Here is a 25,606-nt window from a genome sequence, read left to right as displayed (position 1 = left end):
AAAATAAAAAACCGAGGAAGGCTCTCTTTTTTTCTTTTTAAATCAAAACAAAGACGAAAATATTCACTTAAAAATAACGAGCCTCCCAGAAAGGGAAATGTTTGAACATGTGATGAGCAACGTGTGAGCCTGTTACACCGCAGAGCCGCGCAGCTTCTCGCCCGCGGGGAATCGGAAGGGGAGGGTCGCCTTTCTTTCCCTCTGTTTAATCCATTTTCGGGCTCCGGTTATTTTGCCAAAAGAGGGGCCTGACTTGCTCATGGGCGGAGGAGCGGGAAAGGAGGACCCTTACCTGTTGTCTGTCCCTACACCCACACCCCCTCGGAGCTTGCCCGCTCCCTCGCTCGCGCTCTCCTTCCAAAGAACTCTCGGGACCCAGAGAGCCTAGACTCGAGCTCGCGGCGCATTCTATATAAACCGCAAGGTGTGGGCACGCGGGGGGCGGGGGGCGACGAGGGCGGGGCCCCACAAAGCCGCCTACCGGCTGTAGTAAAAGGAGAGCTCGGCAGGGGCGCGCCGACGTCAGCCGCCCCTTGGCAAAACCCAGACAGAGCCCAGTGGAGTGCGGGTGATCGTTTCTGCTGGGCGTCCCCCCGACTCCTCGGGACAGGCAGGGACCACGGGTGCCACAGAAGCTGGCTCTCACTGTTCCCCGCCAACATCAAAGCCCCACGCCCCCAACCTCCTCCCTTGTTACTCCCTCTGCTCCCAGCTCCTGCCTTCCCAGCTGCGCTGCCCGCTCCCGCGCTGATGCCACCTACACTTTGGGGACTCCGCTGTTGGCAACTGCCTGGAGCGAGCAAGCAGTAGATTATCGGTCCCGGAGTCGGTGACTCTTCGCCTCTGGCCAGCTGCCCAAGTTGAGACAGCCGGACTCTCCAAGAGGGGAGAAGGGCGCGCTGGGATCTGGGTGTCACTAGGACAGAGAGTGAAACTGACCGCGGCGGCTGCCACTTCCCGCTCCCACCCCCATACGCTGGCCCCTCCTCCTAGCGCTGGTAGCTCTGGTTGGTAAACTGGTCCCTAAGAGTCCCCAAAGCCCAGGCTAGCCAACCCTGTAATAGAGTGAGGTGAGACTGGCGGCGAGTACAGGGAAGTAATAAATGGGATGGACATTGTGGCCTGGGACATATTTGTGACAATCCGGGGAGGATTCCTGAAGATTAGAACTAGAAGGGAAACTATTTGGAAATTGTGCAGGGGAGCCAATGGGGAAAGAGAAGAAGTCAAGGAAAGAGAAGAGGACGACAAGATAGGCAGGAAATCAGTCCTGGGACTTCCTAGGAAAGCTTTCCCCCTACTGTCCTTTCTGTAAGTAGTGACCAGCGCGGAACTGGCACTCGGCTGAGGGACTGGAGTGCACTCTTATCCTGACTTGGTCCACAGAGTCATCCGTGGGAATGGAGACAGACTAGCGAGTCCCATGCAGAAAATCCGTTACCCTTCGTCCCACTCAACCCCACCCGCTCCTTAATTCGGTTTCGTTAATGGCATTAAACCAGGCGAAGAAATCATATAGATGGATTAGTCCTACTGAATCCCAGGCGGTAACTCAATTACAAGAGCCTGCTGTGGCTTTCAAGACCAGGAGTGTGGGCTGCCCCTGCTGCCAGCCTGGGTCTAAAGGTCAGCAACCCGCTAAACTCAATTTGCAGCCTCCATTCTCAGTCTGGGAGGAACTGGAGGCCCTGTTTTTCTTGTAAATAATATCTAATAACCTGGAGCTTGATGACACAATGTGATTATCCAACCCAAGGTTAGACCATTAATTAATATCAGTAGTCTGGAAGGAAGAAATTTCTCTTCAAATGATGGAAATTCAAAAGAGGTGGGGATTTAGTTGGCTTCTAGAAAAGGGCAAGGGGAAAGGGGCAGAGTTGCTGAACAATTTATGCCCAATAATAGTTACCATCCATTTAGCACCTAACCTGTGCCAAGCAATGTGCTAAATGATTTACATCTTTATCTTGTTTCATCTTCACAACAACTGCCCTATTAAGTGTTGTCACTGTTATTTCCATTTTACAAATGAGAAATTTGTGGGAGAATGAGTGGAGTCTGTCCACTTGTGTCCATGAACAAAAGCAGGTAAACTAAAGTGTGTTTTCACCCATGTTTATTGCAGCACTATTCACAATAGCCAAGTTATGGAAACAGCTAAGATGCCCCACTACTGACAAATGGATTAAGAAAATGTGGTATTTATACACAATGGAATTTTATGCAGCCATGAAGAAGAATGAAATCTTATCATTTGCTGGTAAGTGGATGGAATTGGAGAACATCATTCTGAGTGAGGTTAGCCTGACCCCAAAGACCAAAAATCATATGTTCTCCCTCATATGCAGACATTACATCAAGAGCAAACACAACAAGGGGATTGGATTTTGATCACATGATAAAGCAAGAGCACACAAGGGAGATATGAGGATAGGTAAGACACCTAAAAAACTAGATAGCATTTGTTGCACTCAACGCAGAGAAACTAATGCAGATACTTTAAAGCAACAGAGGCCAATAGGAGAAGGGGACCAGGAGCTAGAGAAAAGGTTAGTTTGAGAAGAATTAATTTAGAAAGTAACACACATGTATAGGAAATCAATGAGAGTCAACTCCCTGTATAGCTATCCTTATCTCAACCAGCAAAAACCCTTGTTCCTTCCTATTATTGCTTATACTCTCTCTTCAACAAAATCAGAGATAAGGGCAAAATAGTTTCTGCCTGGTAGTGAAGGGAGTGGGAGAGAGGGAGGGGGAGGGGGAGGGAAGGGGGAGGGAAGGGGTCTGGGGGGGAAGGGGGGAAAACGACCCAAACATTGTACGCACACATGAATAAAGGAAAAAAAATGAAGTGTGTTTTGCCATTGTAAAGCTGCCTTGCAAAAGAAATAATCAAAACATAAAAGAAATAGACACCTCATACAAGAACACTATAGTGGTATGTTTCCATATGCAGCAAATCAATGACATTTATGCCAGAGACCAAGGATAATGACCATTTAAGTGCAAGACAAGCAATTTTATCTAAATAAAGCTTCTGAAGACTCTGCTAGGGAGGTTATGGACAGCTTGTGTTTTGAAAGGAATGGGCCTTCCCCTCTTTAAAGTCCCATGAGATGTTTCATATGAAGAGTATTGTTAGCACTGGCGCAGAAAAAGACATGCTCCAGCGTCCAACTCCCAAGCTACTTGGTAATACAGAATGGTCAGCCTGAAGAGGATGACCATTTCTCAAACCAGCAAAGGGACGTCCTTCTTTACTTCCTTCCTTCCTTCCATTCTTCCTTCCTTCCTTCCTTCCCTCCAGTTTTTTAAGACAGGGTCTCACCATGTATCCCAAGCTGACCTTGAACTAGCACTCCTCCTGCCTCTACCCCTCCCTCCTTTTCCACCCACCCAGTGGTAAGATTACAGACCTCCACCACCTCACCCAGCTTAAGGACTCAGTCTTGAAGCTTCTCAATGAAGCCCTGGTTTAGATTGTAGCACTTCCTCTTCCTATTCCAGATACATATCCTCATCCCAATGGGGTGAAATTACCCTCACTTTTTAGCCTAACAATTTGAACTATTTGGTCACTTCACATCTCTCTGCCTTGTCACTATGGTAAAATGTGTTCCATTCTGCCTCTGCCTCTCCTATGAGAGAAGTCTATAGATCTGATAAAACATGACACATAAAGGGTTATGTTATATAGTCAAGCAACTTAATCCTGAAATTAAATCAATATTCTAAAACAAAATGTAGCATGGGCACATCTCTAAAGAATGGTGTGCTGTTTTCTGGAGTAAGCACAAGAGGTCTCTAAACCCTCAACCCTCTTGGCATTATCATCTCCCTGGTGTCTGTTTCATGACGGGTCCAAACGTCTCAAGGCACCAACTTCTGAGTTCCAGGTTTGCTCATCCTCCAGAAGCTGTTTCTAGGCAAGAGACCATGTGGTTCCATTGTCTATGCTGGAAAGTAAGGTTGGAGTGAGTGGAGGCATGCAGGGCACATACACTAACAACATATCTCTGGAAGTGCTGGATTGCCTGAGTGTAGAGATGTTGTCACCAGCCACCACCAGATTAGATGTTTTAGCAACAAGACTGGCTTTCACTGGACAAAACATGTTTTTCATTTGTGAAAACACTTCACAGCAGAAATCTGCTTCAGAAGGAAGCAGCCTGGCAGAAGCTACATTCCAGCCAGGGTGCTTAAGATAACAAAAGGCTCACTGGACCAAGATCTGGGATTTAGAAGTCACTTTAATTTTTGGGTTTGTTTGTGTGGTTTTGAGTCAGGGTTTTGCTATGTACCTCAGGCTGGCCTTGAACTTGATATCTTCCTGCCTCAGCCTCCCAAGTACTGAGATTACAATCTTACACTACCACACCAAACTGGAAGTCACTTTAATTTTTAAGATCAGGTCTCAACAATTTGAACTTTCAGATCCAAATGCTAGAGCTTTGCAAGTCATTACTATCTGATTCAAACCATGCAGGTTTGAATCTGCATCATAATTTAAGGATGCTTTCTATCAGAATCTCATGTGAATTACTGTAATATATGAGCTGGGGAAGATAATCTCCAAAGATGGCCACCATGGCAGTTTTAAAACATGGCCATTTTGTGGTAGGCACTATGTCCTCTCCCCTTAATCCTGGCCAGGCTTATAACTCCTTCAGTCTATAAGGTATGGTGGAAGTGATGCTCTATTACTTTTAGGCTAGGTTAGAAAAGGCCATACAGCTTCTGTCTGGCTCTTTTGCAGGCCTATTTTCCATTTGCTTTGGGGAAAGTCAGCCACCATGTATGAAGTTTTCTACCAAAAGACCACCATACTGGAGAGTTTCCATATAGGCCCTCCAGTTGACCATTCTAACTGATGTCTTAAACAACAACCAGCAATTCTGGCCAGCCAACAAAGAGATGCATTTTGGACTCCCAGTCCAATCAAACTACCAAATGATTGCAACCTCAGCTGACATCTAACTTCAACCTCATAAGAAACCCCTTCCATAGAGTACTCAGTTGAGCCCTGTTAAATTTCTGACCCCAAAATTGTGATAGAAATGAGTTACTTTTAGCTGCTATAGTTTGAGCATAGTCTGAACATCACCCAAATATCCATTGTGATTAAATACTTGGTCCCTCCAGGGCAGTGCTGGGAAGTGGTGGAACCATTAAGAGGTGGAGCTTTAGGTCATTGTGAATGTGCTCCACTTCCAAAGGGGTTGTGAGACACCAATCTCTGTCTCTGGCTTTCTGTTTAGCAATGTACATAAACACATACATACACACACCCCTTCCATCATGATGTGACTGCTTGCCTTGGTATATGCTCCTGCCATTGCCATCCATCATGTGCCATAGGCCCCTCAATAGAACCAGAACCTTCATCTTGCTGTTTTGATGTTCATCTTCCAAAACTGGGCTAAATAAGTCTTTTCTCCTTATGAGGTTAGTTGCCTCAACTACTTCCTCATAGCAATGCAAAATTGACTAATACAGGTTCTAAATTTTATTGCTATGTAGCAATAGTAACTAGAATAACAACACACAAGTTCTCCTAATCCTATATGACATACTAGTCCACCAAGCAGAGCTAATGTCTGTTTCCCTTCCCCTTAAATAAACGCTGACCTTGTAACTTGCTTTTACCAGTAAAATGTGGCAAGTCCAGGCCTAGTCTCTAAGAAATCTGGCAGTTCTACTTTCTCACCAGGGAAAGCCAGCCACTGTTTACGAGGTCAGATACCCTGAGACCCATGTTGTGAGGAAGCTCAAGCTGGCCATGTGAATGGGGTTATGTGAAGGAGAACTGAGGAACAGAGCTGATGGCCAGGACCAAGGTTCCAGACATATGACTCCGGTTAGGCCATTCCAGCCTCCTCTTAGCCACGCAAGCTGCAAGCTTGCAATTTTGTGGAGCAGAACAGAGCTAACCCTGCTGCAATCTGACCTACAGAATTGTGATCAAAATGGTTGTTGTTTTAAGATACTCTGTTTAGAGGTGCTTTATTAAACAAGCACTAGATAATTGAAATAAGAATCTTAGAATCATTTTTAGGGCCAAATCCTCTCTGTTTCCTAAGTTTGTCTGCTATAGATAAGACCTGGTTTTGGAGTGAGGGAAAGTCATGAGACAGGTGTCAATGATTTATCCAACAACGTCACATTAAGACCATTCCAATCTATAGCAAGCAGGTATGTGATTCTGCCCCCTATAAAGTTAAATATGCAGACTATTATAATGTTTGGATGTCTGTCAGGAATGAACATCTTTAAATTTTTTGTCACTTTCTTGTCCAGTGAAGGATAAAACAATGAACTCAAGCTAGTTTGAGGATTCAGTGCTTTAAAACAACAACTATCACTGAGCAGCATGGGCTATTTATCTAGAACTCTATCATTCTACAGCTTTTTGAATCTCCTGTGTTGAAAAATGCATGACCAGTGGTGGCCTTTTCCTCTTGGCATGTTCCTGACTTTCTCTACACTCAAAACAGAAGACCTCGCCATTGTCTTTTCCAGTAAATAACACACAAAAGACTTTGGCCTAGGTTGGTCTCCAGAAGATTTTCAGATCTTTCTCCTTGCCTTTATTCTAGTACTCATACTGACAATAGTAAATGAAAACATGAAAACAAATATTGTTTTGAAAAATTCTTGGAAATAATAGTAAGTTGTTGGTGTGCTTATACTTGCCTATATCTTGATTTCTCTCAACAAGATGTTTCTAGATGACAAAGACTCTGTGAAACTTCTAAAATTACCTCCCCCATGTCCATTTCAAGATACAACAGAGTTCCTGGCACATAAAAGGCACAATAAATATCGTGATCATCAGGCCATTTATTTACTATCCTATATTTCTCATCTATGTTAAATAGCTATCCAGATTATGCCATTTTATATTCAGAACAACCCTCTGTGTTAGTAACTATTATCATCTCTATTTTCCAGATGTGAAAAAGTTCAAAAGGTGAAGCAACTTACTCAAGCTCACATAGCTCGTAAGAGGTACACCCAGGACAATGACTCAAGTAGGTCCTTCTGCTTCCAAAGTCATTGCTCCTTCTTCTATAAGACATGGCATATCTTATAAATATTATGGAATATAAGTACCTTTAAAAGTCCTTCCAAGAGAAAGCCAAGCATTAGAGCAACTGCAGATAGCTCAAGGTTTACTGGAGTTTCATTCATATTCTGTGAATGCCTGATCCCTCCCATGTGATCAACATGAAGGAGTGCTATGCAGATTCTCCTTCCAGGAAAGACTCACTGCCTAGTTGTGCATAGTGTGCCCAGCTCCAGCTGTCAGCTCCATCAGGGCCTGCCTCAGCTACAGAACTGCTTCTCTTGAGGTTCTACCCTTCCTGTGGCAGCCCACACAGAGTAATTGAGTGAGGCCTGGCCATTTTAGATCAACATAGGCACTCTGACAGACACCCTGGCTGGCTGGCTAGCTGAGGCTTTTTTTTGGCCCTGATTCACAGTTAATCTGCTCCCTTTGCTCAGTCTTGTCTTCTCACCCTTTCTTTCACAGTTATTGACCCCAATGAACGTCTTCCACCACAAACTCCATCTGCTTCCAGAGATCTCAATCTGTGACACCTTCTCTCTTTCTTTCCAATGCTTATTGCCCAGACTTTTGATAAAGAGCAATTCTGGGAATCTTCCTCTTCCTCTGATGGTTTAAGTGATTACTGTGTTGCCCCCCTTCTGTTTCTGATCTCTTTGTCATTTTAGGGTAGCTCCTTGAAGCTTTTTTTTTGTACAGCCAGGGATGAGGATTTGGATTTATGCCTATCACAAAACCCTGATACGCAACTGGTACTGTATTCAGCTGTTACATTTGGGAGAAAGGGGAGTCACATGCAAATGGTCAAGAAATAGCAAACTGGGTTTCTAATGATTAGACACTTGTACCTGTACCTGTACTTCCCTTCACTTGAAACTATTTGTAACTCACTAGGTGTGTGTTAGTCAGCTTTCCATAACTGTAACAAAATACGTAAGCTAATCAATTTTGAGGAGAAAAGGTTTGTTTTGGCTCACAGGTTTGGGGCTCATGGTTGGTTGGCCCACTGTTTTAAAGTCTGTGGCAAGGCAGTACATCATGGCAGGAGCATGTAGTAAGCTACTCACTTCAAGGTGGCCAGGAAGTAAAAGGGGACCCAATATTCTCTTTAAGGGCACACCTGCAGTGACATAACTTACCCACCTCTTAAAGGTTACACCACCTCCCTGAAGCAGCACAGGCTGGTGACCAAACCTTTAACACATGCACCTTTGGGGAACACTTATCCAAACCATAACACTGTGATTTTTACCTGGCACAGAATGGTACCTGCCTGGCACATGGTCAGAGTTACTTTGCCCATTATGCTGTTTTCATAAATATACCTGATATGTGGCTAGTTGTGGTCTTCTCTAAAGGACCTCTCTATTTATTCAATTTCCCACTTCTGGGATTCTTCCTTCTTCCTCATTCGACTTCTCCAAATACAACCTCTTGTACTGTTTCCCTTTTCATGTTCTCATTGTTCTGTTACTACTAGGGTCTAGCATGACTGTTTCTTATTATTATTATTTTTTTGGCATAACTGGAGTTTGAACTCAGGGTCTTACATTTGCTAGGTAGGCACTCTTATCCATTGAGCAACTCTGTAGTCCCATGACTGTTTCTTAATGAATATTTTCCTATATTTCTTCTACTATACTATGTAAAAACTCCCTCCTCCCCACGTCATTTAGCCTACAAGTTAAAGATTTTCTGTTGTCTGCTTTTGAAGAAACCAACTCAGATCAACACTAGCAGATTGGCCTCAATGCTACTAGGGGAGCAAAAAAGGAACCACTTTGAGGGTTCCCACTTGCTACGAAAGGAAAGGAGCAACAGTGATATTTGGTTTGCTGTAGATATGTGATAGAGCCATTGTCAAGGCAGCAACAAGGAGAGGATCCAAGATGGCGACTAGGGTGCAGAAGCAGACAGTGTGAGCTCCATAAATCAAAAATCTTACTGAGACGCTGGAGCCACACTTGGCAGAAATAAAGCATCAAAAAGAATCAAGACTTTGACACCCTGAACCCCTATCTCGTACAAAGCCTCTCCATGCCACATTACACTGAGAAAACAAGAGGGCTCCCGTGCCACCAGATGCCGGCTCCAAACCTGCTTGGGAGACATTCAGAAGACCAACAGGTGAGCAACAACCATCACATGGTATTCCCCTAGTCACCCCTGTGATAAACCAGCATAGCCTCCTAGGCAGACTGATCCCCCACCACAGAAAAAAAAACCAAAACTGAACAATATAAAATGAACTGAAAACTAACTCACAGCAGAGGGTACAGGATGCCATAAGCACACTGGAGAAGGGGGAAGAGGCAAGGAACTGATCTCTGTGCGAACTTTCAGTAAACAAATGGCTGGAAAGGCAGGAGAGCCAACAGTGGGCAGGTGGTAAGCCACTGCATGAAATAGGGCAGGTAGTGGTCCACAAAGCTTATCTCTTGAGCCAGTGAGCAACATCCAAAGACAAACAACACTGCAAAATTGAAAAATAATCAGCAAACCATCACAACATGCTGACAGCAGGGGGCCAGTGGATGGATCACTGACCTTGCCCCAGGGCGAGGCAAAAAAACAAGTCCCCAGTAAACCAACACAACAAAAACCCAACTCCAAAGCAGGATGGCTGGTGGGCTACAGAGCTGATTTCCAGAACCTAAGGACAAACCACACCTCACTGAGGGGGGAGCTGACTAAGCAGCTGCCACTGAAAGAAGAAAAACTGGTGAGACTCCCCAACCACCTGGCAAGACTAAGACAGTGCTTCAGCTTAAATATCAACACCAAGACTGGATGCTAAAGGAGTAACACCAGAACTAATAAGACTGAAATTCCTGAACCTAGAGTTTATTTGTGTCTTTGTTTGTTTTGTTTCTTGTTTGTTTGTTTGTTCACCTCTCCCTGTTGATTTCCTTGGTTTTTTTTTGTTTTCTTTTGTTTGTTTTACTATTGCGAGTTAGATAATACAAGTTAAATTTCACCTAGACCAGGGAAAGAGTCAGCATACATAAACTAAGCTAAAAATCCAATACACCCACAAAACAAAATTTAACCAAACGAAAGAAAACAGGTGACTGAAACCACCAATAGCCTATCAAGAACATAGTGCAAAGTACCAAGTAGAGTGATGGGAAGACAAAAAAGGATTGGAATCCATTCTCCCCCCAAAATAATTTAATACAGGATCCAGAGGGAAATGAAGAAAATGGATATCCAGGTCTAGACTCCAACAAAACAAAGATAAATGACACCAAGGAACCCAATGATGCCCACAAGAACATCCTCAAAAAAAAAAAAATCCTGCAAGTAATCACGGAGAATTTCATGGAGATGTTACTACACATGGTTAAACAAAATGTACAAGAGGCACTCAAGATTCCAAGACACTAAAAATAAAGAATAACAGAAGACACAGCAACAAAAATATGAACTCACAGGACTCTTAAATAAACACAAAATGAAACAGAGTACACTATAAATTGGAAGATAAATGAATTAAAGATGAAAATTGACAATATTAAAGAAGAAGTGACCCATGGTATGAAAAACCTCAGGAAAAAGAATGAAACAGAAATACAAAACAAAATGGAAGCCACTCCAGCAGATTAGAACAAGCAGAAGACAGACTCTAGAATTTGAAGATAAAATGGAAATTAAAGGAAAAGCTGAAGAGTTATTAGTCAAACAACTCAAGATCTACAAAAGGAAAATGCAAGAACTTACCCACTCCACCAAAAGACCAAACATGAGTATCATGAGCATTGAAGAAAGAGAACAGTTGCAAAGCAAAAGGGATTCATAATATATTCAACAAAATAATAACAGAAAATTTCCCAAACCTAGAGAAAGCTATGCCTATTCAGGTACAGGAAGCCTCTAGGACACCAAACAGACTTGACATATTATCAGTAAAACAAAAAGCACAGAGACTAGAGAAAGAATATTGAAGGTTGTAAGAGAGAAAAACAAATAACATACAAAGGTAAACCCATCAAAATCACAGCACATTTCTCAACAGAAAACATAAAAGCAAGAAGGACATGGACTGAGGTATGCTGGGCACTGAATGAAAATAACTTCAATCCTAGGATACTCTACCCAGCAAAACTATCATTCAAAATAGATGGAGCAATAAAAGTCTTCTATGATAAGCAGAAACTAAAACAATATATGACCACGAAGCCACCACTACAAAAGATTCTTTAAGGAATTCTGCATACAGAAAATGAAAGCAAACAAAACCATGAGAGGACAGCAGTACCAAACCACAGGAGAAGAAAAGACAAGGAATCGGAGAGTAACATTGATTCACCTGTACATAATCAAACCATTAAACAACAAAAACAACTAAATGACAGGAATTACCTCATATGTATCAGTACTAACACTGAATGTTAATGGACTTAACTCCCCCATCAAAAGACACCATCTGGCAAACTGGATTAAAAAGGAAGATCCAGCAATCTGTTGCCTACAGGAAACCTATCTCATTGACAGAAACAAGCACTGGCTTAGGGTGAAAGGCTGGAAGAAGATTTAGCAAGCCAATGGCCCCCAAAAACAGGCAGGAGTAGCAGTACTTATCTCACACAAAGTAAACTTCAAACTTACATTGATCAAATGAGATAAAGAAGGACATTCTATACTAATAAAAGGGGAAATACACCAAAAGGAAATAACAATTATCAACCTATATGCACCCAATGTCGGTGCACCCAATTTCATCAAACATACTCTGAAGGACCTAAAAGTATATATAGACACAAACATAGTGGTAGTGGGATACTTTAATATGCCCCTATCACCAACTGATAGGTCAAACAAACAAAAAAATCAATAAAGAAATTCTAGAACTAAATCACACCATAAATCAAAAGGACCTAGTTGATGTCTACAGAATATTTCATCTAACTTCTGCACAATATACATTCTTCTCAGCAGCCCATGGAACTTTCTCCAAAATTGATCATATCTTAGGGCACAAAGCAAGCCTCAGGCAATATAGAAAAATAGAAATAATCCCATGCATTCTATCTGATCACAATTCATTAAAACTAGAACTCAACAACAAAAACAACAGTAGAAAACATGCAAACAATCAGAAGCTGAACAACACATTGCTCAATGATCAATGGGTCACTGATGAAATGAAAGAGGAAATTAAAATGTTCCTGGAAGTTAATGAAAATGAAAACATGACCTACCGGAACCTATGGGACACAGCAAAGGCACTCCTTAGAGGAAAGTTTATAGCCATGAGTGCATATATTAAAAGGACAAAAAGATCTCAAATCAATGACCTAATGGTACATCTCAAACTCCTAGAAAACCATGAATATTCAAATCCCAAAACAAGCAGAAGGAGAGAAATAAAAAAAAAAGGGCCTAAATTAATGAAAGAAAAACAACAGCAACAACAAAAAAAACTATACAAAGAATCAATGAAACAAAAAGCTGGTTTTTTGAAAAAATAAATAAGATCAACATACCCCTAGCAAAACTGACCAAAATGAGGAGAGAAAAAACCCAAATCAGTAAAATCAGAAATGCAAAAGGGGCAATAACAACAAACACCAAGGAAATCCAGGAAATCATCAGAGACTATATTTTAATAAAATATTTGAGAACCTATATTTTAATAAATTTGAAAATCTTGAAGAAATGGATGAATTTCTAGGTACTTATGACCATCCAAAATTGAACCAAGAAGATATCATCACCTGAACAGATCTATAACACAAAATGAAATTGAAGCAGCAATTAAAAAGTCTCCCAAGAAAGAAATGTTTGGGCCCTGACAGATTCTCAGCTGAATTCTATCAGACCTTTAAAGAAGACCTAATACCAACTCCTCTTAAAAATTTCCAAGAAATAGAAAGGGAAGGAGCACTGCTCAACTCATTTTATGAAACCAGCATTACACTCATCCCAAAACCAGACAAAGACAACTCCAAAAAGGGGAACTATAGGCTAATCTCCTTAATGAACATTGATGCAAAAGTCCTCAATAAAATAATGGCAAACTGAAACCAACAACACATCCCAGGAATGCAGGGGTGGTTCAACATACACAAATGTATAAATGTAACACAGCAAATCAGTAGAAGCAAAGACAAAAACCACTTGATTATCTCAATAGGTGCAGAAAAAGCCTTCGACAAGACACAACACCACTTCGTGATAAAAACTCTAAGAAAACTAGGACTAGAAGGAATGTACCTCAACATTGTAAAGGCTATATATGACAAACCCATAGCCAACATCATACTTAATGTAGAAAAACTGAAACCATTTCCCCTAAAATCAGAAATGAGACAATGGTGCCCACTATCCCCACTCTAATTCAACATAGTACTGGAATTTCTATTGAGAGCAATTAGGCAAGAAGAAGAAACAAAAGGAATACAAATAGGTAAAGAAACTGTCAAAATATTCCCTATTTGCAGATGATATGATCCTATATCTTAAAGACCCAAAAGACTCTACCCAAAAACCCCTAGATACCATAAACAGCTTCATCAAGGTGGCAGGATACAAAATTAACTTACAAAAATCATTAGCTTTTCTGTACACCAAAATCAAAGAAATTTACAAAGAATATATGGAAACAATTCCATTTACAATGGCCTCAAAAAAAAATCAAATACCTATGAGTAAACTTAACAAAGGATGTGAATGACCTCTACAAGGAAACCACTGAAGAAAGAGAGCGAGGAAGACTACAGAAGGTGGAAAGATCTCCCGTGCTTATGGATTGGTAGAATCAACATAGTGAAAATGGCTATACTACCAAAAGCAATCTACATGCTTAATGCAATTCCCATCAAAATTCCAATGACATTCACCACAGAGACTGAAAAAATTTACCCTAAAGTTCATTTGGAACCACTAGAGACCATGAATAGCCAAGGCAATACTCAACAAAAAGAGCAATTACAGAGGCATCTGCATACCTGACATCAAACTATGTTACAAAGCAATAGCAATAAAACCAGCATGGTACTGGCCGAAAAACAGACATGAATACCAGTGGAACAGAATAGAGGACCTGGATATGAATCCACACAGCTATGTCCACCTTATTTTTGACAAAGGCTCCAAAGACATCCGATGGAGAAAACACAGCCTCTTCAACAAATGTTGCTGGGAAAAGTGGTTATCTGCCTGCAAAAACCTGAAACTAGATCCGTATTTTCACTCTGCAGTAGTATCAACTCAAAATGGATCAAGGACCTTAATATCAGACCCAAAACTCTGAAGTCAGTACAGGAAAGACCAGGGAATACTCTGAAAATAATAGCTATAAGCAAGGACTTCCTCAATACAACCGCAGCAGCTCAGCAACTAAGAGAAAGAATGGACATATGGGACTACATAAAAGTAAAAAGCTTTTGCACAACAAAAGAAATGGTCTCTAAACTGAAGAGTCACCCACAGAGTGGGAGAAAATATTTGCCAGCCATACATCAGACAAAGGACTGATAACCAGAATGTACAGGGTGCTCAAAAAACTAAATTGTCCCCAAACCAATGAACCAATAAAGAAATGGGCAACTGAACTAAACAGAACTTTGTCAAGAGAAGAAATTCAAATGGCCAAAAAACACATGAAAAAATGCTCACCGTCTCTGGTCATAAAGGAAATGCAAATGAAAACCACACTAAGATTCCACCTCACCCCTGTTAGAATAGCCATCATCAAAAACACCACTAACAACAGGTGTTGGTGAGGATGTGGGGAAAAAAGAACCCTCGTACACTGCTGGTGGGAATGTAAACTAGTACAACTACTCTGGAAAACTATAGGGAGGAATCTTAAAAATCTAAACATAGATCTGCCATATGATCCAGCAATTCCACCCTTAGGGATATACCAAAGACGCGACACAGGTTACTCCAGAGGCACTTGCACACCAATGTTTATTGCAGTGCTATTCACAATAGCCAAGTTATGGAAACAGCCAAGATGCCCCATTACTGACAAACGGATTAAGAAAATGTGGTATTTATACACAATGGAGTTTTACTTAGCCATGAAGAAGAATGAAATCTTATCATTTGCAAGTAAATGGATGGAACTAGAGAACATCATTCTGAGCAAGGTTAGCCAGCCTCAGAGACCAAAAATCGTATGTTCTCTCTCATATGAGGACTTTCGTTCTAGGGAAAATGCAGCAATGTTGTTGGGTTTGGGTTGCATGCTAAGGGGAGAGCACATACGGGAGGAATAGGGATAGGTAGGAAACCCAAAACTTGAAAGTGTTTGATGTCTCTACTGCAGAGGAGCTAGCACAGTAACCTTAAAGCATCAGAGGTCAGTATGGGAAGGTGACCGGGAAGTAGTGAAGAGGTCAGGTAGAGATGAATCAATTCGGGTTGTAATACACTTGTACATGGAAGCAATGCTAGAAATCTTTCTGTATAGCTATCCTTATCTCAACTAGCAAAAATGCTATGTCTTTCTTATTATTGCTTATATCTTCTCTTCAACAAAATTGGAGAAAAGGGCAAAACAGGTTCTGCCTGTGAAGCGAGGAGGGTGGGGGGAACAGGGAGGGGGCCAGGGGCATGGGGGAGAAATGGCACAATGTATGCACATATGAATAAATGAAAAAAAAATTAATTAAAAAGGCCAGCAATAGTAATGACCGAAAACAGAGGAAACAATTTATGGTGCTTTATATAAACAGTCATTTTATCCTTGTAACTATTTTAAATGTTAAATATTGTTAACTTCGATTTACAAATAATAAAAAGAGCTAAGGAAGGGCAATTTACTTGCAAGTTCCCACAGCTATTGAAAAGAATTGGCAGTATTTGAATCCAGGTCTTTTTGTTGCAAAAACCTATGCTGATATTTTCAAGAAGACTCTGGTTGGTATGGGTTAAAGGATTCTGGAAACATCTGGGAATTGAATGACACTCTGGCTCTAGTGTTAGTGGAGAGGATATTTCTGAGAATCACATCAAAGCACGCCAGCCAACATATCTGTGGCACTGTGACTAAGGGCAGAGTAGTCCTCTTGAGAGGCTTCCTTTGCCACACCCATAATCCTTCACTGCTCTTCTTTGTTCTTCCTGTGGGGAACTGTGCTAGCACAGAGTGGGCATGTGCCTGCACATGGTCTGTGTTACTTTATCCATTATACCGTTGTCAACTCAGTACCATTGCCACTTCTTTTACATTTGGGAACTAGGTTTCCCAGAAGCCCCTTCCCTGTACGATTCTAGGTAAGAACTTGTTATTGAGAGAAGCTCACTCAAGACTCAGAGGTAGGAGTAAAACAGAAGTCACTGGTCTCAAGAGGTTGTGACAGACAGTGTAACTTCACTTCACAGATCTCTCTATGAGTTCCTACTTCCTAGAAGTCTCATGCAACTAGAATTGGCAAATTTTCAGAATTCCTGTGAGTTTTGATTTCCTTGCCTCCTCCAGTGCTTCCAGTTGAAGTCATTAGAGACATTTGTCTGATTCTCCAGTATAAGTCTTCTGGATATTCACTCTCCTACCTCTTCTCACTTAGTATGAGTATAGTTTTTAAAAATTATGAAATCCTTTAGCATCATAATATTTTTGTTGCTCTATTTTCACAACTTTACCCAGATAAATATTGGTTCTCTTCCAGAACTTCACCACCAGCCCTGTGTTATTATAATGTGATTGCCTGGAAAGAAATGCAACTAAAGTCCAGTCACAAAGAGGCTAGTTTCTTCTTCATTACAAACCACAGAAAGCTCTGAGAAGATGATGACATAAGAACAAATTGTTTCTCATTGCCAACTCTAGGCTACCTGCCTCTCCTTGGAAAAATAGCTATTGGGACCTATGGATAAAAACTTGATGTTAGTGAGCTCCTGGATGTTTTAAGAGTCTCTACAGAGCTGGGTGCTGGTGGCTTATGCCTGTAATCCTAGCTACTCAAGAGGCAAAGTTCAGGAGAATCACAATACGAAGCCAGACCAGGCAAATAGTTCACAAGGCCCTATCTTGAAAAAAAAAATCACAAAAAAGTGAAGCAAATCTTGGATCCAACACTACAAAGTGCTAGTACAAGAGCACTTTGAAACAGAGAAAATGATGTATGACCTGTATTCCTGGTCTCCTAGGCCTTCAAGAGGCCAAGAAAGAATGAATTAAAAGGATAAGGACAGTGTAGACCCAGAAACAGGGCAACTTCTCCCAGTTAGTTAGTTTCCTACTACTTGTGGGCCTACTACCATCTTAGGTAGCTCCCCTTTGCCCACAAGGCACCTCAATGGACTGACAACAAAGTACTTTATAGCTATCTCTATAGGTCCAACAACCAGCAACTAGAGAAGGGATGCTTAAGCAATATACATCAAAAGAAAGAAACTAGTGCGAGGACAGACAAGTGATAACTTGAAAACCATTACCCATCCCTCAAAAGTCGTGACAAAATAAGAGCATATATGGAGATTCATGGACAGCATAAAAATAGACTTTGGGACTGCAAAAATATTGTTTACCAACTTAGTAGATGAACTGAAGAGAAAGATGTGTAAGACCCAAAATCACGACCTGGTAGATGGAGTAGATGATGAATCACTGAACATGAAGTAAAAAATACCAAGCAGGGAAATCATGTAGGAAGAATGTAAGAGACTTGGAGGATAGATCCTGAATTATAGTAAGTCTCTTGAAGGAGAAGAGGGATGAAACAGAGGATGTACAATAATTTAAAAAAATAATTGGAATCAACTTTTCTGAGCATAATAGCTATACAATTTAAATAGAATGTAAGCGATGCAAAAATCATGGTTTGGGACTTAAGAAATATACTCATAGAACACCACTGGGTCAAAAGTGAAATTGCAAACTATCTAGACCATTTAAAAATGAACATACAGGCTGGGGCATGACTTGAGTGGTAGAATACTGGCCTACAAGCATGTGGCCCTAAGTTGAAACCTCAGAACTGAAAAAAAGAGAACATATTGTTTTTAAATGTACATGGCACAGAGAATGCTATATTCAGAAAAAACACATATATTCTTTTTTGTTGTTGTTGCAGAGCCAAGAGGGCCTTGTATATTCTAGGTAAGCACTCAACAACTGAGCTACATCTCCAACCCCAAATTTATATTCTTAAGTGTCTTTAGCATTCATGAACAAATATGAGAAGATAAATGAACTTAGTATTTATCTTAAGATATTTGGAAAAAATCACGTACTAAACTAAAGAGAACTAGAAAGAATGATTAACAAAAAACTTTAATAAAATAGCCAAAAATGTTCTTTTATTAAAAATAATGAAACGGATAACCCTCTTTCAAGTCTAATTAAGGAAAAAAGAAAATATTTACAAGACTTGAAATGCAAAAAAGACATAACCACAAAAAGGGAAATATTTAAATAATTATGAAACATGCTTCATTAAACTCTATGGCAGCCCAGTTGAAAATCTAAAGAAAAAGGATGCTTTTTTTTAGAAATCCAAATTAACCCAACAAGAAGTGGAAAAACTGAATAGGCCAATTACCAAGTAAGAGAATGAAATAATGAATAAATATTTACCACTGAGTAAGTCATCATAGTACAGCGATTCATCAGTTTTAATTCAACCGTGAATATCTTTTTTACAAAAGTATTTCAGTATCATTTAAATTCTTCCAAGCCATAAAAAAGAAAGGAAAGTTTCCACATTCCTTTTCATGAGGTTAATTCAAATTTAATCTCTAAACATACAAAGGAGGCTACAAGTAAAAAAAATCTATGGGCACTCATTTTTGGATATATATCCTGACATTTCAAATAAAACAATGGTAAATACAATCTAGTAATTTTTCAATAAAGTAAAATTATAATCAATTAGGGTGTGGTATTTCTATTCTTCATCTTTCCTATGTTCAGGAATTTTTTTCATAATATACATTTACTTGTCCCTTAATTTTGGGATCAGTCAAATTACTTATTATGATGAATGAAATGAGGTGGAAGTGTATCACTTCCCAGTCTAGGCCTTACAAAGCCTTATGCATTTCCTCCTTCCTTCTAGCCTGCTTGCCATGGAAGGAGGATAAGAGTTACCTGGGGCAGAGCAGTGCCTACCTTATAACCTGAAGCAAAGGAGACCAACAGTGACAATTAGAGCCACTTAGTTGAGCCCAGAATAGATCAGTCAGGCCCCAGCTAACCTGAAGACCCATGAACAATAACAAATGATTGTTGCTTTTTACGTTACTGAGATTTTGGCTGGTTTGTTTTATAGAAATTACTAACCCACATATCGGATTAAACGTGGAAATGCGAAGGAGGTTGAATATCAGCAAATCTTTCAACATAATTTATGACATTAATAAATTAAAGAGGAAAACCACAAGAATGATGATATCAATAAAGGCTTAAAAGTCATTTGGTAAAATTCAGCTGCATTCCTGATACATTTCTAAGTTAAATAGGATTAGAAGGAAATCTCTTAAAATAGTACAGACTGTTTACCAAAAACAGATGCCAAATATAATCCCAAATGGCAAATCACTGACCTGTTCAAGTAAAAGGCAGAACTAGACAAGAATGTCTGTTATCCCTGTTATTATTCAACATTGCCTTGGGGGTTCTAGCTAACAAAAAAGACCCCAAAACAAACTAATATAAACATCAGAAAAGATATCTAGCTCCATGTGAGCTAATGTTATATTTGTACAGCCAGAAAACCAAAACAAGCTTAAAATCTTTGAGACTTATTCAGAAAATTTTATCTGGTGAAGGGATATAAGGTTACTGCACAAAACAAATAGTGTTTCTCTCTTCAAGCAATAAGCACAAAGAAATGAAATTGGAAAAAATATTCACAATAATGAAAAATTTATAATACACAGTGCTAAATTTAACAAGAAAAGCATCAGACCAGAGTGAAGAAAATTGCAATCCCATTGCGAAGGATGTAAAAAAAAAACCCTGAAAAAATGAATGAATGAATCATAAGACTTGATATCATAAAACTTCAATCCTCTCAATGTCAATATTACGCTTTTAAATTCTAATTTAAATTCCCAATGTGGTTTTTCTGTAAAAAGTAGGGGGTTTATGTAATATATTTCTTATATTTATATGTAAGAATAAATACCTTAGGAACCCAACAGTAGTAGTGCTCACCTATAATACCAGCACTCAGTCAGGTGCCTGAGGCAGGAGGACCAAGGACAGCCTGGGCTACATAGTGAGAACCTATCTCGAAACAAAGACCAAATATCCTAGAAAATCCATGAAAGATAAAAGAGAGGGGAGAGGGAGGATAGGAGAGAGAGAAAAGTCTTATTCAAATATCAGACTATACTCTAAAATCACTGTAATCAAATGAAAACATGGCATGGCACATGAATAATAATTAGATTGAAAGAACAAAATAGATAATGCAGAATCAAATCTCATATATAAGCATTTAATACATGTCAAAGGTGGTATTTCACTTTAGTGGGGAAAAGATGAATTGTTAATGAGCTATGTGGATGCAATTAGCTACTACTTTGAAATAGAATTAGACCCCTATTTCCAGGTAAAGACATGTTTAAATGTAAAAATAGTAAAAGTCCTGCAAGAAACTATATGTACAACCTCAGAGTGGGGAGATCTTCTTAACCAATTACTCAAATCCAGAAGTTATAAAAGTAGTACTACAATACATGACTTTTCAAAATTTTGGCACAAGGCATAATAATTAAAATAGATTAACAAAAAAATCAGAAATATTGCTACACCCAGGGAACAGATGAGGGGCTTATAGTGGTGATAGCTCTTACAAGTTGACAAGGAAAAACACTTATTCAAAAACAGGTAAAGAACCACTTCCCAGAGAAGCAAACTTAAATGGCCAACATTAAAAAAAGCCCAGACTGATAAGAAACCAGAGAAATTTGACTTAAAGTATCAATGAATCATCTGCTTTGCCCATAGGACTGACCAAATGTAAAAAGAAGCAGTAACTCTTGCTCTCTCCCTTTCTCTCCTCTCTTTTCTCAATCTCTCCCTCTCCATTCCCCCCCCTCTATTTCTCCCCCTCTTCCCCCTCCCCTCCCTTCTCTTTCTCCATCCCCTTCTTTCCAACCATCTTCACTCCACCACATGTTCCCTGCCATGAGGTTCTCCTCACCATGACCCAGAAACAACAAAGCCAAGTGACCATGAACTGAAACTTCGTTGCTGGCTGCAAGAAGAGGATGTACTGGTTATACAGATGGAAATGCATCATCTTCCTGGAAGTTATATTTCTGATTGCCAATTAATGAATTTATATTAATTCAACCAAAAAAAAAGAACAGTAAGATAAACATGGTGGGATTGCAGGAAAAAGTATACTCATATATACTGCTACTAGAATCAAGGATTTGTTGTATGCTTTTAGAAAGCACTATGGCAATATTTAATGAAATTAGAAGCAATACTCATATACTTTTCAATCCAGCTATTCTCTTCTTGGGAGTCTGCTCCAGAGTAAGAAAAAAACAACAGAATGCAAGCATATATATTCGCAGGTGTTTATTGCTATTTTGCTGCCTTTTAGTAGCAAAAAAATTGAATCAAAATGAATAACCACTAAAAGTAAATTATTTACCATCTTCATCACAAAATGCTGTGCAGCCAACATAGAGTGAAATTGAATTCAGTTGATTTGTTAGTTTTGTTGAATGGGAATAGTAACAATGACAACACTGGTATATGGCAGTTTTGACTGTTTTATTGTTTTTGCTTGGTTTTAGAGACAGAGTCTCACTATATAACCCAGGCTGGCCTCAAACTTCTGATCCTCCTGCCTCAACTGCCTGAGTTCTGAGATTACAGGCATGCACCAGCACATCCAGCTTTGCTTTATGTATTTTAACTCACTTAATCCTCAGAACCTTATGATAAACTTAGTATCTTCATTTTCTCAATGAGAAAATCAAAATGCAGAGAACCTTAGGTCACACAGTTAATAAAAGGCAAGAAGAATAAGATATAGAAAAGTGTGACAACTTGACAAAATTTCTATAAAATAATCTATAACAATAAAGGTAAGCATGTGCATATGTGCACATATGCACACTATATATGTATATTGTACTTCTGAGAATGGATATTAGGGTGTATACTAAGCTAATAATGAGTTATAATATATTTTTGTAATTACATTTTATATTATATATGTCAATTGAAAATAATTAAGGACCAGCCACATTTCCATTCCATAGCAGATGAAGTTGCTGCTGTGGATGTAGCAAAGAAGGGAAGACTGTCCGAGTAAAGCACATCTACATCCCTACCATCCAATGTCTCTTGTCCCTCCTTAGCACCCATCGGCACCATGCTTATCCCTCCCATATGTTAGAACTACTATATTTAGAAATACCAGGTGCTTCCCATCCTATCTAAGCAGAGAGTCTCCCTGGAATCCAGTCATCACTGTGTTCTGAGATTGCCCAGCTACAAAAAGCTTTAAAGATCCCACTCTTGCATGTAAATCTCAGATTTGGGCACAGAAACACAGAAACACAGAAAGGACCTATCTCATGTCTATATCAACTAGGGAAAATAAAGTTTCATTGTGTGACAGGGTCTATCCTTCCTCCCATCTATGGCAGAGAGATGTAAATTTTACCATACCCACTTCTGACACACTCCATATTCATGCTTAAGGTGTTTACAGAGATAAACAGGCCCAATTTCTTAGCCCTTCAAGAGCTTGAGCTCTTGAAGAAAAGGTATAGCTTTTATATTAGGTACTCAATGAACATTTGTTTACTTCAGGAAACCATCATTTCACATACACAAATAATTTAAACACAAGGTAGAGAGTATAGTGTTAAATTACAGAGTTACAAACAAGATGTTATGGGAATTGAAGTAGAGAAGGACAAACATTTCCAGAAATTATTTTGTAAAGAGATGGTATTTGAGCTAGATACAGTATTTCTGAACACATAGTCAGTATAAGATACCCTGATGGTCTTATGATCTCCTGGTCTACTGAATTAGAATCCCCAGACATGAGACCAAAGAGTAGGCATTTTATAGAAGCCCTCCACATCATTCTTGTGCACACCATAGTATAGACCGTAAGAAATCAGGTAGATCTGAGTGTACAGAGAACTGAGGAGGGCCACAAGTCTAAGACAATATCATGAAACAAAGGTATGGAAGAAAAATGGAAAAAAGTGGCCAATTCTATTAGAGTGGGGGTGTTAGAGATGTGACAGAAGAATAAGATTTGTGGGTTAAGGCTAGATCACAGAGGGCCTAGGGAATGCAAAGTTAAGGAGTTTAAACTTTATTCTGAAAGCAAAAGTAAATCATTAAGACACTTAAGACAAGCAAAACAAAAATACAGGGCTTTACTTGTCCCAGCATAAGAATTACCAAAATTCCAGATTCTGGGGCTCCTCCCCCATACCTCTGAAACCAGAATTTCCAGGGATGTGGACCAGATTTTATATTTTTAACAATCTTTCCAGGTGATTCCTGGGCAGCCAGCCTGGCATGAAATACAGTTTGGGAACCACTGCTTTACTGACGAATGGATTCCTGAAAAGTTGTTTGCACATGGAGATTTTATTATTGGAGTCATTTGTTCAAAGTACTAGGAAAGTATGCTATTTAGAGACAACCTCCAGTAAATCTCTTTGTTCAGCAGTAGAAAAAGAAATTACTTTCTCTAGAGTGTTTCAATAAAAATGCACACCCAGGTTAAACTCAAAACCTCTGACAATTTTTGATAAAATGTGACAACACATTTGAGTTCCTGGTATTAGTGATGCCTTATGGTTGCATTAATGCAGCATGGGAAAAATAATTCAAAATGTTCAAGTTTCATTTAGACTTGTAGCAAAGTGAATGAACCTTAAAGTGATATTGGAAAAGAGAAGTATGATTCAATATTGATAAGATCTGATGATAAAGCTTCAAAATGGAAAGTCTACCATGAAGCCATTCTGAGGTTGCAAGGGAATCGGAGACAAAAATCTAGGTAGAGACTAGATAGTCATTTCAACTCATGCGCCAATAAGGAGTAGATTACATGACTTTCAAGGTGTTTCTCATAGCTTTCAGATTTTAAGTTTATATTAATTGAACACTTATATAACTTGAAGTGGGGAGGGGATATAATGTTCAAAGATCAATCTAATTCATTTTTCTCAAAAATATACAGCCACAAACATGGCTTGTTTCCTCAAGCCATGTGATATTCTAAGATTGTCATTTCCATTTAAAGAAAGCATATCTCTTAAGTGTATCTTCATTTTCATCACATAAAGCATCTAAAGTGTGTCGTGTCTTCATTTCCTTGGTTTGGCAAGCTGGACAGTTGGCATAGTAGTTTGCTTAGTATAATGTTATAAAACCAAATCTGGGCAAGAACTTGCTGGTGTTTAACCTTCCAACACCTAAGCTTACTTCTTTTCCTTTCACAGGGCTCCTAATCTCACTCCTAAAACTTCCTAGCTCCCCTTCAATTCCAACTCCTTCCCCAAGGCCCATTGCTATAAACAGGCTAGAAATCAGAGATGACTCCTGACAGCAGTATTTCATAAAGGAAACGTAATACAAGCAAGTCTTTTGTGTACCTGAGCTGGAATTCCTCTTTTACAGAGACTAACTGAACTATAGAAATCCCTTTCTATGCAGCTCTATATTTCTCTTCACTGCTACATAGCAGAAAAGGTAAATACAAATAACACGGGCCAAATTCAAAATCACACAGTAATAGGACAAGAAAGAGAAAGCAAGTAGATAGAGTAAGTACATCTAGGTAGAGAAATCAAGAAAGGGTTAAATTTACCATTTTGGGTTCTTTCTTGCTGGCTAATCATTTGGCTTTTGGGTGGGAAGGTGGAAGGGAAGGAAATAATTTCCACATATTATTGTGGCTTGACTGGTGTGTTAGGAGCATGGTCTTTTATACTATGTTCTGCCCTGACATTTGTCTCCCTACCCCAAGCTGAAGAAACCTGGGCCTGGGTTACCGAAGAGGATTCCAATTCTTGTAGCATTTTCTCCAATGAGTTTGGTTTCACCTACCTTAGAAGTAGAGACACAATGGGCCTGGTGGCGTGAAGCAAGGAAGATCCCACCATGGAACAAAAGCTTAAAGGGTCCTGTAGTTATTAGTCCCAACGGTCATGCACTCCCAGGGCCAGGAAGTTTCTTGGTCATATCGTCACCGTGTTTTTCTGAAGTTTGCAAGACTCTGCATCTGAGCCAAAGCACCCTCAGCTCCCAAAGCCCTTTCTAGCTTTAAGAGCTCCAGGCAGGAAAATCAAATAGTCCAGAGTGATTTCAGGGGCCAGTGGACCCTGCTTAGCTCATATCAGACTGCTGTGAGGAGTGGTAAGTCACAGGGTCTATATTGCAGCTATTTTTAGTGAAACCAAATTCCTTCCCCAAGTTCCCTTGCTTCCAACTTGTTCTAAGTGCAGGAGACCAGCTGTGGTCAGATCATCTTACTGGACCAAGGCTCTGTCAAGGCGAAGGGACCAAACCAGGGAGGTGGAGCAAAGACTTGGTGCTTTGACTCCCTCACTGTCTCAGCCATCTCCAGAGGAGGA

General features: G+C 39.8%; 1 protein-coding gene across 4 annotated transcripts in view; it reads right to left on the bottom strand.

Moving 5' to 3' along the window:
- The window catches only part of Fgf13 (fibroblast growth factor 13), a 539,487-nt gene extending 514,109 nt beyond the window's left edge, over nt 1-25,378 (bottom strand). Inside the window, exon 1 of one of the 4 annotated variants that reach the window (XM_074062388.1) lies at nt 25,080-25,378. The gene's annotated coding sequence lies outside the window, so the exon portion shown is untranslated. Of the gene's footprint in view, nt 1-292; nt 426-761; nt 907-25,079 lie in introns of those variants that run through there. The other 3 variants (XM_074062386.1, XM_074062390.1, XM_074062387.1) reach the window with 3 other exon arrangements.
- Between the last annotated feature and the right edge of the window lie 228 nt (nt 25,379-25,606).

The sequence above is a fragment of the Castor canadensis genome, chromosome X (genome assembly GCF_047511655.1).
Source record: "Castor canadensis chromosome X, mCasCan1.hap1v2, whole genome shotgun sequence".
Taxonomy (NCBI): domain Eukaryota; kingdom Metazoa; phylum Chordata; class Mammalia; order Rodentia; family Castoridae; genus Castor; species Castor canadensis.
Note: the sequence above shows the minus strand (reverse complement) of the source record. Positions and strands in the feature narration are given on the sequence as shown.